Below are 17,413 nucleotides of genomic sequence, written 5' to 3' on the forward strand. Positions count from 1 at the left end.
CTACCATATGACCCAGCAATCTCACTACTGGGCATAAACCCTGAGAAAACCATAATTCAAAAAGAGTCATGTACCAAAATGTTCACTGCAGCTCTATTTACAATAGCCCAGAGATGGAAACAACCTACGTGTCCATCATCGGATGAATGGATAAAGAAGATGTGGCACATATATACAATGGAATATTACTCAGCCATAAAAAGAAACGAAATTGAGCTATTTGTAATGAGGTGGATGGACCTAGAGTCTGTCATACACAGTGAAGTAAGTCAGAAAGAGAAAGACAAATACTGTATGCTAACACATATATATGGAATTTAAGAAAAAAAATGTCATGAAGAACCCAGGGGTAAGACAGGATTAAAGACACAGACCTACTAGAGAATGGACTTGAGGATATGGGGAGGGGGAAGGGTAAGCTGTGACTAAGCGAGAGAGTGGCATGGACATATATACACTACTAAACGTAAAATAGATAGCTAGTGGGAAGCAGCCTCATAGCACAGGGAGATCAGCTCGGTGCTTTGTGACCACCTAGAGGGGTGGGATGGGGAGGGTGGGAGGGAGGGAGACTCAAGAGGGAAGAGATATGGGAACATATGTATATGTATAACTGATTCACTTTGTTATAAAGCAGAAACACACCATTGTAAAGCAATTATACTTCAATAAAGATGTAAAAAAAACATAAAAAAATAGATAACTAATAAAAAAAAAACACAATGAGACATCACACCCATCAGGATGGCTGCTATCCGCCTCCCGCAAACAACAAAAGAAAATAACAAATGTTGGCAAGGAGGTGGAGCAACTGGAACTCTTGTGCACTGTTGGTAGGAATGTAAAACAGTACAGCTGCTGTGGAAAACAGAATGGTGGGTCCTAAATACTTAAATATAGAATTACCATATGGTCCTGCAATTCCACTGCTGGGTATATACCCCAGGGAATTGAAAGCAGAGTCTCCAAGAGGTATCTGTACACTTATGTTTATAGTGGTGTTATTCACAAGAGCCAAAAGGTGGAAGTAACACTAGTGTCCATCAATGAAAAAATGGATAAACAAAATGTGGTATATATATTCATTCAATGGACTACTATTCAGCCTTAAAAAGGGAGGAAATTCTGACACATACTACAACATGGATGAACCTGAGGATATTATGCTGAGTGAAATAAGCAGTTGCAAAAGAACCAAGTATTGTATGACTCCACTTATATGAGGTGCCTAGAGTAGTCAAATTCATAGAGACAGAAGGTAACATGGTGGTTGCCAGGGGCTGCAGGGAGAGAGCAATTAAGCTGTTGTTTAATGGGCACAGAGTTTCAGTCTTGCAAGATGAAAACAGTTCTGGAGACTGGCTACACAACACTGTGAATGTACTTAACACTACTGAACTGTACACTTAAAAATAGTTAAGATGGGAAATCTTGTTACGTGTATTTTACCACAGTTAAAAAACATTTTTTTTAGTCAACTCTAAAAGATTTCTGACTATACCCCCTTTGACTCTTCCTGGTTTACATATGTCAGCAAAGCAGGTTGGTCACTGAACATGGCTGTTCCCAGAAAGAGACTGTCTCCTCTTGGCCACTTGGGATCCGCCCAAGCGTGATGCTTCATTCTTTCCCCTAACGGAGACCCCATGCTGGCCTGATCGGTACAGCCTCTGGGTGGCAGCCCAGCCAAAAGGGGGCCTTGGGAATTTTAACTTAATTGTGGTTTAGTCGCCTGAATTTTCTTGTTGTACTTCTGTGGTCTTAAGTATTCTGCTCACCAAATCCCCTTACATTGTACCATGTGGACCAAAGTGGTGGACATAATAGGATCTCTAAGTTTAATAAAAATGCTCTCATCCCTCTGGCACCTGACCCTTCCAGACAAAAAAGGTCAGGGTGAGGGTCAGGGATAATTGGGAAAAAGGGAAAGGTTAGTGATTGGAATGGGACACACTGACTCTGCAGCGGTGGAAGGAGAACAACCCTGGCACCAGTGAAAGAAAAACTTTAAACCTCAGGAGGTAAGAAGGAGGGACATTTGTGATTCTGTCTTTCTGAATCCCCCAGAATCTTCCTCACAAAGGAAAAGTCCCAGGTGTGGCTCTCCCAGATTGTGCAAGTGCCTCAATAAACTGAACTGCCTGCCAGCTCTGCCATGCCCTGCTGGACAGCTCTGATCACAACGTGATCATCCTTCTCCTCAAGGTCACTGAAAAATCTTCGGAAAGCAGAAGAAGATGGTCCTACCCCCTGAGCCTCCCACAAAGAACACCTGCCAATACCTCCAGGTGTCTTTCCAAACCCCCCCCCCACCCCGCCCAATTCCTGTAGCTATCATTCAGCCATCCCTAAGGGGCAGGTGAATGCAACCTGACAGGTGGCACAGACAAACAGGACAGACTGGACTGACTGCCTTCAGGTAACACCTCCATAAACAAAAAGAAGTACTAGACTCAGTTATTTGTACTGAACTGGGAGCCCTAAGGCTTGCCAGCTGTCCAGGAGGCAACACTGGAGAAACTGCCAGCCTGTGCTCGCTAAGTAGGTCCCACCTGGGGTCGGGGGGTGGGGGTGGGAGGGCAGACGACAACTGTAAGCACCACATTCTTCACAGGTGTACTCATGCGGAAGCCAGGCATTACCTTACTTCCCTCCAGAAATGTGGTGACGTGCACTGCAGGGGTGATCATAAGAGACCTGCAAGTGTTTAAGCAAGCACCACCAGTAGATCCTGTATCCCCAGACAGCTGTGACCTCTCCAAAGTAAGGCTATTCTTGATTGGGGGGAGGGGGCCCTCCCAGAAGGATAACTGACTTGTTAATTATGTGTAATCTGCTCTGAGGCATTTATGCCTGAAATGGGAGTTATCCAATTAGAAACAGTAGTTTGAAATCTGTCCCTGACTTTAGCTGAGGTGAACAATGAGATCGTATCAGCCCTGGAGCCATTAAGGTCAGTGTCAGCTCAGGGGCCAGGATCGTTATGGATGACAGAACTGCCCTAGACTTCCTTCCTGCAGGGAGGCCAAATCTGTGCATTCCCTAATACTCCTGCAGTACTTGGGTCAAGTAGAAAGTCAGTACAGAAACTTAAAGAGAAAGCCACTTGGCTCTCTAAGGCAGACCCTGAAGGTTTATGTATTTGTTCAGCTGGCTGGTCTAGGACCCTGGGGAGCATAGTTGAGGTCAAGATTGCAGTTTGGCCTCATCCTGCTACCATGCTGATAGTACGTAAACTAAATTACATATTTTATGAGACAAACTGAATGGCTCCAGTACCTGGCTCTGTCAGACAGATTACTCAGGGTGGCCAATGAAGAGCGTAATCATGGGAAATTTTACCAGAAGCCAAGAAGGGAGAGACATGAGGGGTGAATGCTGTTGGAAGGCAATTATCCTTGGGCCCACTGCATTTCTGTGCATCTTGTAGGTGGAGGCGCTGCCTCTCTTTGTTCCAGACTATCTTAAGTATGTCTGTCCAGTGAACAGCGAACAGCCAGGAAGGATAGAAATGCCTCCCTCAGGAACAAAGGGCAGGTTTGTTCACTATCTAGCACAATAAAGACGTCACCTCCCTCCAGGATTAAGGTCAGGCAGGCTTACTGCCCATTATGAAGGTCTGGAGGTTCCTCTCCTGTAACAGGCTGCATTGCAAATGTAGGAGCGGCGCCACCACAGGCATCACTCACCCTCCTCACAGCCCTCTATGGAGCGTGAGGCTAGGAAACCAACTCGAATGCTAACAACTCCGATCCTGCTACTGCGAGGAATCAAGTCCGATGTCTCTGACTGAGAAGTCTTGTGTCTTCTACCAGCATCCATGAAACTATGGCAGGCTAACTTGTTAAACTGCAGTTAGCTACATTTTTGTGTGTGTGTGCCCCTACATATCTCAAACTCCTTCCTTGTCTGACAGTTCCAGCACAAGATTAACTAGCACAAATTTCAGCTAAATTTTGCTTGACATGGAATTAAGTTTAGGTACTCATTATTCCACAAAAGGAAAAATAGAGATTTCACTGGAAAGGAAAAAAAAAAGATGGATCACCACTCACCTTGGTGTGCTCCTAACTCCCGAACACTCAACACTCATCCTGTGTCTCCTTTACAAGGCTGCCTGACAGGCATGGTGCCTCCCGGTTTAGTCATAGGATCTTCCCCTTTTATCCTTGGCAAACTCATCCACATTCAGGTCTAAATTACTCTTACACTCACATAAACTTTTCTCTATTCTAGACCTCTCCTCTGCGCTACAGAATCATACAAACACCTGCTATGTTCCTCTGGGATATTTCAATGGTACCTCAAAATGAATGTGCCCAAAATCACACACAGAGTCAACTTTACTTCCTACTTCAGTTCTCTATCAAGTTATATAGTTCAGACATCTAGCACTTACTTCATACCCAATATCACTAAATCTTGTCACATTTACCTTTAAGTACCAGAAATTTGTTTCCTTCTGTTTCCAACACTTTAATCCTAGTCAATCTACTATCATCTCTCACCTTGGCTACTGCATCTGCCGTCTAACTGGTCCACCTGCATCCAATCTAGCCTCTTTCCAATCTGTTCTCCACGGTATAACCATGGTGATCGTCACCAAAAAAGTAAATTTGTGAAGACAAAATGAAAAAATCTGAAGCTATCTTACCTGCTTAAATCCTATTTAAAAGAATATCCCACATGGTTCCCAGTCTTCATGGGAAAAACAAATTCAAAATGGCTCAAGTTCTTTAAATATTTTTCTCAAACATCATGGTGTCCACAACTCTCCTTAAAATCATCTTTTTTTTCATCCTTCCCATTTCCCTCACACACTGTAGCACTATTCAGGACACTATTTCAAATTACTTGAAAAAACTTTTCTCTGAGTTTACTCCCTCCCCGGTCTCCCAATTCGAATCATGAAAGTCCACATCACAACCCGTCCGGCAGTGTACAACCCTCCATATGACAGGGTGAGTGAATAAAGCAGGAGGAGGAGGGGAACGGGCTTGGAACATTTGTATAACAGCAGCATGCATATGTTCACCAAGCCAAAGTTAGCTTTTCCAAGGAGACCAATTCCTTCTCATATTTGAATTTCCTTACTTTCACACTTTATCTTTAGATGGCAAAAGAAGCAGTCTGATATAAAGAAATTAGTTTTCAATTCTAATATAATAACCATAAAATTCAAGAGTATCCCAAGCTGAGAGGGACTAGCAGGCTGCAGCACCCTACAGCAATCCCTAGACCCGTGAAGCACAGGTGAAAACCACTCATTTTTTTAAAAAGGCACACAAATGTGAAATCAGAAAGCCTTGGTTTGAACACTCTTTCACTTACTAGTTATGAAATTTTATACAAGTTTTAACTCACTAAGATTCCATTTTGCTTATATAAAATGGGGGCTGGGATAATATTAGAATCTATTTATAATATTGCTTAATACAAAAAGTACCAGGGCTTCCCTGGTGGCGCAGTGGTTGAGAGTCCGCCTGCCGATGCAGGGGGCGCGGGTTCGTGCCCCGGTCTGGGAGGATCCCACGTGCCGCGGAGCAGCTGGGCCTGTGGGCCATGGCCGCTGAGCTTGCGCGTCCGGAGCGCCTGTGCTCTGCAACAGGAGAGGCCACGGCAGTGAGAGGCCTGCGTACCGTAAAAAAAAAAAAAAAAAAAAAAAAAAAAAGTACCAGAAAAAATTAACCACAACTGAATCATATCTATCAAACTATCCAATCTACAGCTCTGCAGTTAAGGCAAAGTATTTTCCAAAATATTAATATAAAAACATGGACACAGCACATGGTGTATTAGAAACACGACAGACGTTGAAACTGGAGGACATTAAGCTAAGTGCAATACGTCAGATACGGGGCTGGGGTGGGGGAGACATGTTATGATCTCACTCATATGTGGAATCTTAAAACGTTGAACACTAGAAGCAGAGAGCAGAATGGTGGTTACCAGGGGTGGGGAGGTGGGGGAAATGAGGAGATGTTAGTCAAAGGGGACAAAGTTGCAGGTGTGCAGGATGAATAAGTCTAGAGATCCAATGTACAGCATGGTGACTACAGGTAATAATACTGTACTGAATCCTGGGAATGCACTAGGAGAATGGATTTCAAGTGCTCTTATCACACACATACCAAAAAAGGTAACTATATGAGGAAAACATACATTAATTAGCTTGACTGTAGTCATATTTCACTAGGTATATGTGTATCAAATCATGGTGGTGTACATCTTAAATATATGTGATTTTTATCTTAAAAAATAAAATAAAAAAGGAAAGATGACGAATATGCATTATGTTCAAATCTCTATTTTTGCCACTAGCAATAAAAAAGATTTTAGAAAACTCCTCAGAGCCCAGTCTAACAAGCATTAAGGCTCTAGAAGCTTGAAACTCATTGATTCCAAGGTAGACAAGTCCTAAAGGCTAAAATTCATTTGAAAGAAGAAAGCAGATCTTACAGATATGGGTATCAGTAGGACAAACTAGAGAAAAGATAGAAACCCAAAGACAAGTTCTGATCAATGACCATGCTTGATGATCCAGCACCTTAAGGAGAACTGATAAATAAAAGAATGATATGACATACATTTGGAAGTAATGAATCGAATGAACAGGCATAGGGTGATCACCTTGTAAGGCATTAGTATATTCTTAAAGATCTTATCTATAATCCAAAACTCACAAAAATTCAAGAACTAAGTTTAACACAGGACAGTATTTGTTTCCTGCTTAAACATCAAATGACAATAAAATAGTTTAACAACTTCCCTGTCCATTTTTGAAATTACACAATGGTTCCTAATTATTTTTTTAATTTGAAGAAAATCTTCACATTAAAAAAATAATTTTTTGAATTTTATTATTAATTTATATTGCACTTTAAGCACATAAAATGAAACAGTACTTCAATGGGCTCATAACAAAGACATAGCTGCAGTAGCCTAATACAAAGTAAACAAGGCTTGGATCTGGGTAACGTTAAGAGGCACAACCTAGAGCTAATAAAACACAACTAGAGGGGCTTCCCTGGTGGCGCAGTGGTTAAGAATCTACCTGCCAATGTAGGGGACGTGGGTTCGAGCCCTGGTCCAGGAAGATCCCACATGCCGTGGAGCAACTAAGCCTGTGCACCACAACTACAGAGCTTGCGCTCTAGAGCCCGCGAGCCACAACTACTGAGCCCATGTGCCACAACTTCTGAAGCCCGCGCGCCTAGAGCCCGTGCTCTGCAATAAGAGAAGCCACCGCCATGAGAAGCCCGCGTACCGCAAGGAAGAGTAGCCCCCACTCGACACAACTAAAGAAAGCCCGCGTGCAGCAACAAAAACCCAACGCAGCCAAAAAATAAATAAATAAATTTATTTATTAAAAAAAAAACAACTGGGCTTCCCTGGTGGCGCAGTGGTTGAGAATCTGCCTGCCAATGCAGGGGACACGGGTTCGAGCCCTGGTTTGGGAGGATCCCGCATGCCGCGGAGCGACTGGACCTGTGAGCCACAACTACTGAGCCTGCGCATCTGGAGCCTGTGCTCCGCAACAAGAGAGGCCGCAACAGTGAGAGGCCCGCGCACCGTGATGAAGAGTGGCCCCCGCTCGCCGCAACTAGAGAAAGCCCTCGCACAGAAACGAAGACCCAACACAGCCAAAAACATAAATAAAATTAAAACAAAAAACACAACTAGAAAACTCTGGCAGACTTACCATGACAAGTACAAATAATATCAAGAGTTGTGAGAAAGAATAATAGCAATGGGGAACATAGGAAAATCAGCAGAAATATTCTACCCCCCAAAATAACCAGAACACCCTGAATAACCCTAAGAAACTCCCTCTCCATGCAGTTATAAACAGTGAAATGAGAGTTTGACAGATTAACCTGAAAAAAAAAAAAAAAGCATGGCCTTCAAAGCCAAGTACAACACACCCCACCTACTCACAACCAGATATACATCTCATTCCTCCACTCCCATCCAATGCAGTATTGATGCCAAATCTTCCCAAACTGATCTTCAGCTTCGAGCCTCTCAATAAAAACCCTAACTGGGTTTCTCATGGTTTCAAAATATATACGGAAGGGCAAGGGGGAAAGAATGACCAAGACATGGTTTAAAAAACAAAAAAAGGAAGGGGGAGGTGGGGGTTTGCCTGCTGATATTTATTATAAAGCCAAAGTAAATAAAACAGTAGGGTTCTTAAAAAGGGTTAAATAAATGGACCAATTCAACAGAAGATACAAATCAGAAACAAACGCATGATCATAAGGAAACTTGTTACCTTACAATGATTGCACAGGAGAAAAGAATGCATTATTTAAATAGGGCAACTAGTTTGCCAGATAGAAACACAGAAAATGGATCCCTACCTCACGCTAGAGCGAAAAAACCAATTACAGATTCATTAAATGTAAATGCAAATAAGTGGCAAATTTATACTTGAAATATTACATTAATGAGAATGAACTACTATGAATGAAATACAGCTAAACAGTAGAAACATAACACTGAATTAAAAAAGCAAGCTATACTGGGCTTTGGTTTTGACAACATACAGCCTGAATCTATTTTTATTAAACCCAAACCCAAACAAAATTAAACAGTAACTATTTAAGGATACATATAATTTGTGATAAACTTTAAAAGGGCAAGGAAATAATGATAATAATGTCCCTTGGGAGTATAGATCGAAGCACAAAGGTAGAAAAAACAGAATTGACCATTTTCTAGTTAACTTTGGTGGTAGAGTCACAGATGTTTATTTTATTATAAAATTTGTTATATTACATTTATTCTTTTGAATGTTATTTAGTATAATTTTTTTAAGTCTTTAAATTGCACAAAAAGCACAAATAGAGCACAGAGAGGGGCTTCCCTGGTGGTGCAGTGGTTGAGAGTCCGTCTGCCGATGCAGGGGACACGGGTTGGTGCCCCAGTCCGGGAAGATCCCACATGCCGTAGAGCGGCTGGGCCCGTGAGCCATGGCCGCTGAGCCTGCGCGTCTGGAGCCTATGCTCCGCAACGGGAGAGGCCACAACGGCGAGAGGCCCGCGTACCGCAAAAAAAAAAAAAAAAAAAAAAAAATAGAGCACAGAGAAAAAAATGACTACTATTCCTGGAGCATTATCAGAAGACTCCATAAAAGAAACCTCACTTTAGCCAGCCATATCTGGCAGGCCAAAGAGAAGAAAGTAGACTGGGGGTGCGGGGTGGGGGTGGGGATTCCAAGCAAAAGGAGCAGTATAAGCAAAGGCAAAGAGGCGTGAAAATACAACACCTGCCTAGAGATTAGAGAAAATTTTAAATAGCATGAATAAAAATGAGTTGAACTCTACTCATATTAAGAGTTATTAAAGAAAGACTAAAGAAATTAGGAAACCAAACTTGACAAGTTCTTTTTAAAGGGCCAAGCTGACCCTTCATAATATGAGCAGAATGGGAATTGAATAGGAATAGGTAAAACAAATTGTGTAGAAAGCAAAGGTTCGAAGGAAAGAACAGTTACAATATTCCAAAAGTGATTCTATTTAAAAGAAAAACAGTGTTTTCCAAAACGAATGTTGAAATAAAAAGATAAATTTCACAAGTAGACAAGATTTTTAAATTGCCTTTTACGACATGATTATTTAAAATTATTGTATGGAAATATGTTGTTTTAATTACACTCTCCCTTACCACTTTGGGAAGTTGGGCGGGGGGCGGGGTGTAAAGAAAGCGTATGCTCCTTTTAAATATCCTCCAGAAAACAATCCTTTTTAATTATCAAAAGACAGGCAGGAAAGAAGTATGACATAGCAAAACTACTTAATATTTCACATATTTTCTTCAATATCATATCTGAAGGCCTACTAGCCCCAGAAATGACAGTGCCAATACAGCGAGGTCATTATAGGTTTCAAGCAAAGAACCTTGTATGTAAGTAAAAGCACAATAAATGCTTGCTGAATGAGTAACTACAGAATGAAAACCAAAACACTTTTGCCCTGAATAGAAAAAGGAGAGGAGTATGAAAGGGGTAGAAAAAGTGTAAAAGAGTCCTGAGACCAGCCACACAGAGAAAGCCTTCAGCTAAGAAAGAGACAATCTTTGTCTGTTACTGCTTATTTGGACCAGACTCTGGAAATGGCCCTATGCCCAAAATTCTGTGTTACAGAGCTTTGTTCAATAAGCTTGAAACAAGGTCCCAATCAACTGCGAAGTTAACTTGATTCAGAATGACCTATATATACACACTATAAAACAGACCTATTTAGAAAAGATGAGCTGCAAAATAAGACTCTGGTAGAAGAACATAATATAAAACACCCAGATCAGAATTATTCTGAAACATTTTATCCTGGGGAAAACTGGATCTGTCACTAATACTTTGGCCTACACCCAACTTTAGTACAACACAAGGACACTTTTCTGTCTCCTCCTCTCCTGCTTAAGAAATATAATGCACACTATACAACACTCTACATGGCAATTATGTGTCCACATCAAAAAACAATTTTTTGTGTTTAATTTAGTGATAATCATTTTTGATCCAAACCAGGATCTAAAGTAAATATGAGCTTCTAAGAGAACATTAGATCACAGTTCATCTTCTACATATCACTCATAAGCTTGTACTAATTCCCCAACTACTACTCCTTACCCAAGAATTAACATTTGTTTTAATATCTCATGAGTGTCCCTCCCCTCTCAAAAAGATAATATATTTAAAATTCTGTAGAAATGTCAGGCATTATAATCTAATGACTTCAAAAGCACAGACTCAGGAAGCACACTGCACAGATTTACAAGTAGACTCTACCATTTACTAGCTCTGTAGCCTGTTTTCTTACCAGACAAATGAGGTTTAAAAACAAAGAATTTTATCAACCTCACACAGTTCATATGAGGATTAAATGAGGTAACATGTATAAAGGATTTTCAACAGTGTCTGGCATGGAAAGGACTAAATAAATGTTAGTATTATTTATTATTATTATCATCATTATTATTATTCTCTGTTCCCCATCCATATTCAAGTGTTTAACTCTGAGTTTACCAGATGATGTTAAACCTGTTAAAGCTTATAGCCAATAATAGATACAACTCTTATGAACAATCTTAGAAATTAAAAATTGTTACTTAATTCATTTAAGATGTTCCAGCTACATTAGACATATAACAAGGAGTGTAAATCAGTATTATCAGAAGAGTCAAATCCAACACTTTAAAGGATCTGGATTGTACTTAATAATAACCTCTCTGAGCCTCATTTCTTTCATATTCATCACAGGAGTATTTTTGGTCCTGTAAGTCTTCTTACAAGAAAGGACACCATTTGGGGATATTTATACAGAAAGAATATTTAAAGATACAAGTTGGTAGATTAAATTTAGAGATTAAATTTAGAGGATTGATTACATTATTTTATATTTTTATATATATATAATTGAATATATATATATTTTTTCCTCCCCAAAATGATAAAGGGAAATAAGAGGAGAAAAATCAGTGGACAAGAACTTCCAATAAATCACTGGATATCAGAAAGCAAATGGAAGCAAGGTAACTAACAGAACAGAACAACAGAAGAAGCTAAAACCCAAAACGCCCGTAGACAGCAAGGCAATTTATTCTAAAAGAAAAAAATAACCCTTGAGAGGCTCAGAATTTGGAAGCAACAGTTTCTTTAGACTACAAAAATGAGGAACAGAATCAAAACCACAATGAGATAGATACCACTTGACATCCACTAGGATGGCTATTAAAAATAAATAGATAAAACAGAGATTGTGAGGATGTGGAGAAACTGAAACCTTGATACACTGCCAGTGGCAATGTAAAATGGTGCAGCCACTTTGGATAACAGTCAGCAGTCCCTTGAAGGGTTAAACCCAGAGTTACCATAGGATCCAGCAATTCCACTCACAGGTATATAACCAATATAACTGAAAACATATGTCCACACAGAAACTTGTACACAAATGTTCACAGCAGCATTATCCATAATAGCCAAAAAGTAGAAACAGTCCAAATATCCATTAACTAATAAATGGATAAATCTGATATATCCATAAAACAATATTATTTGGCAATAAAAAGGAATAAGCACTGACACAGGCCACAATATGGATGAGCTTTGACAACATCATGCCAAGTGAAAGAAACCACTGCAAAGGACCACTTACTACATGATTCCATTTATATGAAATACTCAGAATAGGCAAATCTACAGGGATAAAAAGTAAATTGTTAGTTGCTTAGGGCTAGGCGGAGAGAGGATTCAGGGACTGGGGGAGTGAGAGCTAAGAAGGATAGGGGGTTTCTTTTTTGGGGTAATGACAATATTCTAAAATTGCTGTGGTGATGGATGTGTAACTCTGTGAATATAACAAAAGCCACTGAATTGTACACTTTAAGTGGGTAAATTCTATGGTATGTGAATTCTATCTCAATACAACTGCTTTTCTTTTAAAAGTGAGGAACAGAGCTAAAAGCTGGAGAATTGGGTGTCTATATACTGAACTGTTGAGTTCGCTGTCCTTCCACTCACCATGTTCTCAAATGCCAGCTTTTCCTCATAAACACAACTCTCATGAAAGAAATTAGAAAAACTCTTCACTGCAGAAACAGAACAGCACAAGAAAAGACTTCTAAACACTGAAGACTTGGGTGGGGCCCTGCCCAAAGCCCAACCCCCCCAACTGACAGTCTCTGTCACATATTTATAGTTTCTACTTAAGCATTTCAGTTCCTCATTCTTAAACAGAAGCAGACTAGGATCACCAGATTATTTGATATAACATTGCATGGGGGGTGGGGGAGGACCTAAAACAAAACAAAACAAAACAAAAAACAGAAAAAAAGAACATGAAAAAAAAAACTTGCAGAGCCTAGTGGAATCATTTTTTAAAAGGATTTATATTATATGAAATATATATATTCATATGTCATATATGTTGATATATTATATGAATAAAAGGTAATTCATTAATAAATAAGAATCCAACTTGTGAAAAAGAGCAAGAAAATTCTTAAAAATTAAAAATAGGGGCTTCCCTGGTGGTGCAGTGGTTGAGAGTCCGCCTGCCGATGCAGGGGACACGGGTTCGTGCCCCGGTCTGGGAAGATGCCACATGCCGCGGAGCGGCTGGGCCCGTGAGCCATGGCCGCTGAGCCTGCGCGTCCGGAGCCTGTGCTCCGCAACAGGAGAGGCCACAACAGTGAGAGGCCCGCGTAACGCAAAAAAAAAAAAAAAAAAAAAATTAAAAATAGTAAAACTTAACAATATAAATATCTGATACACTGGAATTTATAGTTGAGGAAGTCTCCCAAAGATGTAGAAACTAGAAAGGAAAACAGTACTAAAAGATTAATTCAGAAGGTCTAATATCTGAATAGAACATCTAGGAAAAAAGAACAGAGAATACATGGGAAAAGAAATTATCAAAGAAATAACACTAGACGCCCCCCCTCCCCGCAAAATATAGTAGCATATCCCCCAAGTGCCAGCATAATGTACTTTCAAAAGACCAATACCAGGCTTCCCTGGTGGCGCAGTGGTTGAGAGTCCGCCTGCTGATGCAGGGGACACGGGTTCGTGCCCCGGTCCAGGAAGATCCCACATGCCGTAGAGTGGCTGGGCCCGTGAGCCATGGCCACTGAGCCTGCGCGTCCGGAGCCTGTGCTCCGCAATGGGAGAGGCCGCAACAGTGAGAGGCCCGCGTACCACACACACACACACACAAAAAACCGACCAATAAAAAAAAAAAAGACCAATACCAAGTTATTTCCCTGTGAAATTTCAAAACACCACAGCTAAAGAGAATAAATATTTCAAAGGTTTCCAGAGAGAAAAAGACAAGTTACATACAAAGGATCTAGAATCAGAGACATATCAGACATCTCAATGACAATACTGGAAGCCAGAAGAAATAGACTCTATTGCCTTTCGAAGGAAAATAATTTTCAGTCTAAAACTAAGGGCAGTACAGCACAGTGATAACAAGCAGATTCCAAAATGAGACTTCCTAGTTCAAATAATGCCATTTAATAGCTGTATGATCCTGAACAAGTAATATAACTTCTTTGTATAACAGTTTCTTCATCTGTGAGATGGGATTGTTGTGAGAATTAATTCACAGGTGTTCATGTGTGTAAAAAGCCTAATACACAGTACTTAATATAAAAGTGCTCTAGAAAGCAAGCCTGGGTAAAGAAAGGGGTGATACAGAACTTAGCTTTTCACTATAATCCCTTAGGTAGTATCTCACTGGCTTGGACACACTCACATATTATCAGACGGACAGAGGGAATTGTGAAATGAAGCCCAATGATAACACCTGGGCAGAGAATAATATCTATATGCCTTTAGCTCAAATGAGACAGAAAAATAGAAAACAAAAATTTGTATTGAAAGAGAACCACCTGACCAGACAGTCAAAAAGGGAAACAGGATGTTGTAAGAGAGATTTTTGGTCTGGTTGAGCAGCAGAACCAGAGTAACCCAGGAGAGCCTGGGTCAGATTAAAGAAAAACGACAGTTTGTTGATAAGGGTAAAACAGAGTACTTACACAGAGAAACTGACTTTTTTTTTTTTTTTTTTTTTTTTTTTCCAGTACACGGGCCTCTCACTGTTGTGGCCTCTCCCGTTGCAGAGCACAGGCTCCGGACGCGCAGGCTCAGCGGCCATGGCTCACGGGCCTAGCCGCTCCGCGGCATGTGGGATTCTCCCGGACCGGGGCACAAACCCATGTCCCCTGCATCGGCAGGCGGACTCTCAACCACTGCGCCACCATGGAAGCCCAGAAACTGACTTTTAATCACAGTTAAATGACAAGCTTGTTCAAAGATGAGATTCACTGAGGTTTGGGGGGTTGGTTTTTGTTTTGTTTTCTTTTGAGGCTAAATTAAAAGCATTTTAAATTAAAAGATAATCGGAAAATAAAAGTAATAGTAATAAGACCTTGTATCTTATTAAAACTCAGGAATACCTTGCTAATATAAGGAATACCAACCGAGGCAATATGACAGATTAGATAACCTGAAAACTCTCCCACTTACAAACCGCCTAAACACGCTTGATAGACTATGACAGCATCTTTTTAAAATTCAGTCCAATATTAAATAGAGCAAAGAAAATCCAGGGAGAAGGAGAAAGGAGGACTAAAACTCAGCAGAAAATATGAAAGAAGCTATCCTATAGGGTCTTGCTGGCCACTAACAAACAGGGTTAGATTTTTATGCCAAATGGGAAGTAAATATAAGGCCTTGGCTTGCTGAAGGTGGGAAGATAGAACTGACATGGCAAAAGGAACTTTGCAAATGTGATTAAGTTAAAGGTCTTGAGAAAAGAAGATTATCCAGGATTACTGATGTGGGCTCATGTAATCACAAGGGTCTTTAATTAAAAGGGAAAGAGGGAGGCAGGACAGTTAGTGCTGATCAGAGTGATGCCATGTGAAAAAGACTCAACTGGCCATTTCTGGCTTGAAGATGGAGGAAGAGGCCACCAGCTAAGAAATGCAGGAAGCCTCTGGAAGCTAAAATAAGGCAAGAGAACAGCTTCTCCCATAGAATGTCCAAAAAGAACAATCCTGCCCACATCTCAAGTTTGGCCCCAGTGAAACCCATTTCATATTTCTAAGCTTCAGAACTATAAGATAATAAAGTTGTGTTAAGACATTAAGTTTGAGGTAATTGTTACAACACCTCGAAGACACAAATACATACACACACACACACACACACACACACACACACACACATACTGGAGAGGAAGGGGGGCAGTTATCCAAGATAGTATAACATGTTCCATGAAGTTTTCAGGTACAAAACTCTAAATAGTCCTGGACTGATAGTATCCCTAAAACACTTGGCAGAACAAAACTGTCTAGGAATAATCAATTTATCTTATCAATGTATTACCCTTAGCCTGCAGAGAGATGTCAAAGATGAGATCTTAAGTTGAGCTCAAAATCAAAATTTATAAAACACATAAGGAAATAATTCACCATAAGCAGGAGGCAGCATACACACATCACATATGCACGTACATATACGTGCACACATACACAATAAGGCCTCCAAAGAATGTTAATCCAAAAGAGAATGTTAATCCAGAGGAAGGAAGGAGGGAAGGAGGGAAAAGAGAAGAAAAGAAAAGAAAAGAAAAAGAAAAAGTAACAATAGATGACATGAATAAAAAGTACAAAATAATGGTGGTTCATCTGAATCCAAATATATCAATAACTACATTAAGTATAAATGCAATAAATGCCCCAGTTAAAAGAAATATCACACTGTATTTTTTTTTTTAATTTTTATTTTTGGCTTGCAGCATCTCAGTTCCCCAACCAGGGACTGAACCCAGGCCATGGCAATGAAAGCCTGGAATCCTAACCACTAGTGCACGAAGGAACTCTCACACTGTATTTTTTTAAATCCAGTTATTCTTAAAAGAGACAAATCTTAACAGGAAAAGTTGAAAGTAAAAAGAATGGAAAAGTTCACTTTGTGATACAGCAGAAACTAACACAACATTGTAAAGCAATTATACTCCAATAAAGATGTTAAAAAAAAAAAAACTAAATTACATTACCAGAGGTCAGGATAGTGATCACCTTTGGGAAGGAGAGGAGGGGTGGCAGGTGGGAAGAACATAAGGATGATTGGCTATGTTGTAGGTCTTGATGAATACACAGATTTTTCCTTTGTGATAGTTCATTAAAAATGTAGGTTTACGTTTTGTGCATTTTCTATGTGTGTTATACTTCAATAAAAGGTTAAAAAAATTTTTTTAGAAGAATGGAAAAGATAAATTCTATATATTAATATGTAGTATAATGATATCAAGACAAAATAAACTGTAATTAAAAAAAAACCCTAGAGCCAGAGAATCCTTTATTCCATAGTAATGCTGTCTTTCATCAAAAATATTTTTACATGAATTTACTCAATGGAGGTTTTATAATTTATACTTTGCTCTTCAAAAGAACAAACCAAAAACATTAGAGAAGCTACTTTCATGCCAAGCTTGGTGGCGGAACAGTTTTAGAAAAAATGAACACGTGGGACGGCACATAAAACTGCAGGTGGCTAGAAAGGAAACCAGTTCTAAGGAAAAATAACTAAAAATAGTCTTAGAACAGTGATTCTGACTGACTTCATTTGGATTTTCAAATTATTTCAGAGCTAAAATGTATACAATTTGTTTTTAACCAAGATGGTTGGTTATTTTAGAAATAAGTTCTGTCATAATTAAATATACTTATTTATATCTTAGAAGTTCTCAAGTATCACTTGCAATTCAGAACCAAAGGATTTTTAAATCTGAAAATTTTTTAGCTCTGAAACGATCTTAATGACAAAATATAGCAAAATCAATTATTCCTGATTAGTTGAAATAAAAATTCCTATGACAGCAAATTTTGTTGGATCTCT

At 39.7% G+C, this 17,413-nt stretch overlaps 1 protein-coding gene and 1 long non-coding RNA gene across 14 annotated transcripts in view; one reads left to right on the top strand and one right to left on the bottom strand.

Annotated features, from left to right (window-relative positions):
- ABI1 (abl interactor 1) overlaps positions 1 to 17,413 on the bottom strand; it is a 104,202-nt gene that overhangs the window by 38,716 nt on the left and 48,073 nt on the right. The window lies entirely within an intron of this gene.
- LOC125963545 (uncharacterized) overlaps positions 581 to 17,413 on the top strand; it is a 213,476-nt gene continuing 196,643 nt past the window's right edge. Inside the window, exon 1 of the long non-coding RNA XR_007475630.1 lies at positions 581 to 676. This is a non-coding gene — a long non-coding RNA (uncharacterized LOC125963545). The remainder of the gene's footprint in view (positions 677 to 17,413) is intronic.

Source organism: Orcinus orca, chromosome 2, assembly GCF_937001465.1.
Source record: "Orcinus orca chromosome 2, mOrcOrc1.1, whole genome shotgun sequence".
NCBI classification, from domain to species: domain Eukaryota; kingdom Metazoa; phylum Chordata; class Mammalia; order Artiodactyla; family Delphinidae; genus Orcinus; species Orcinus orca.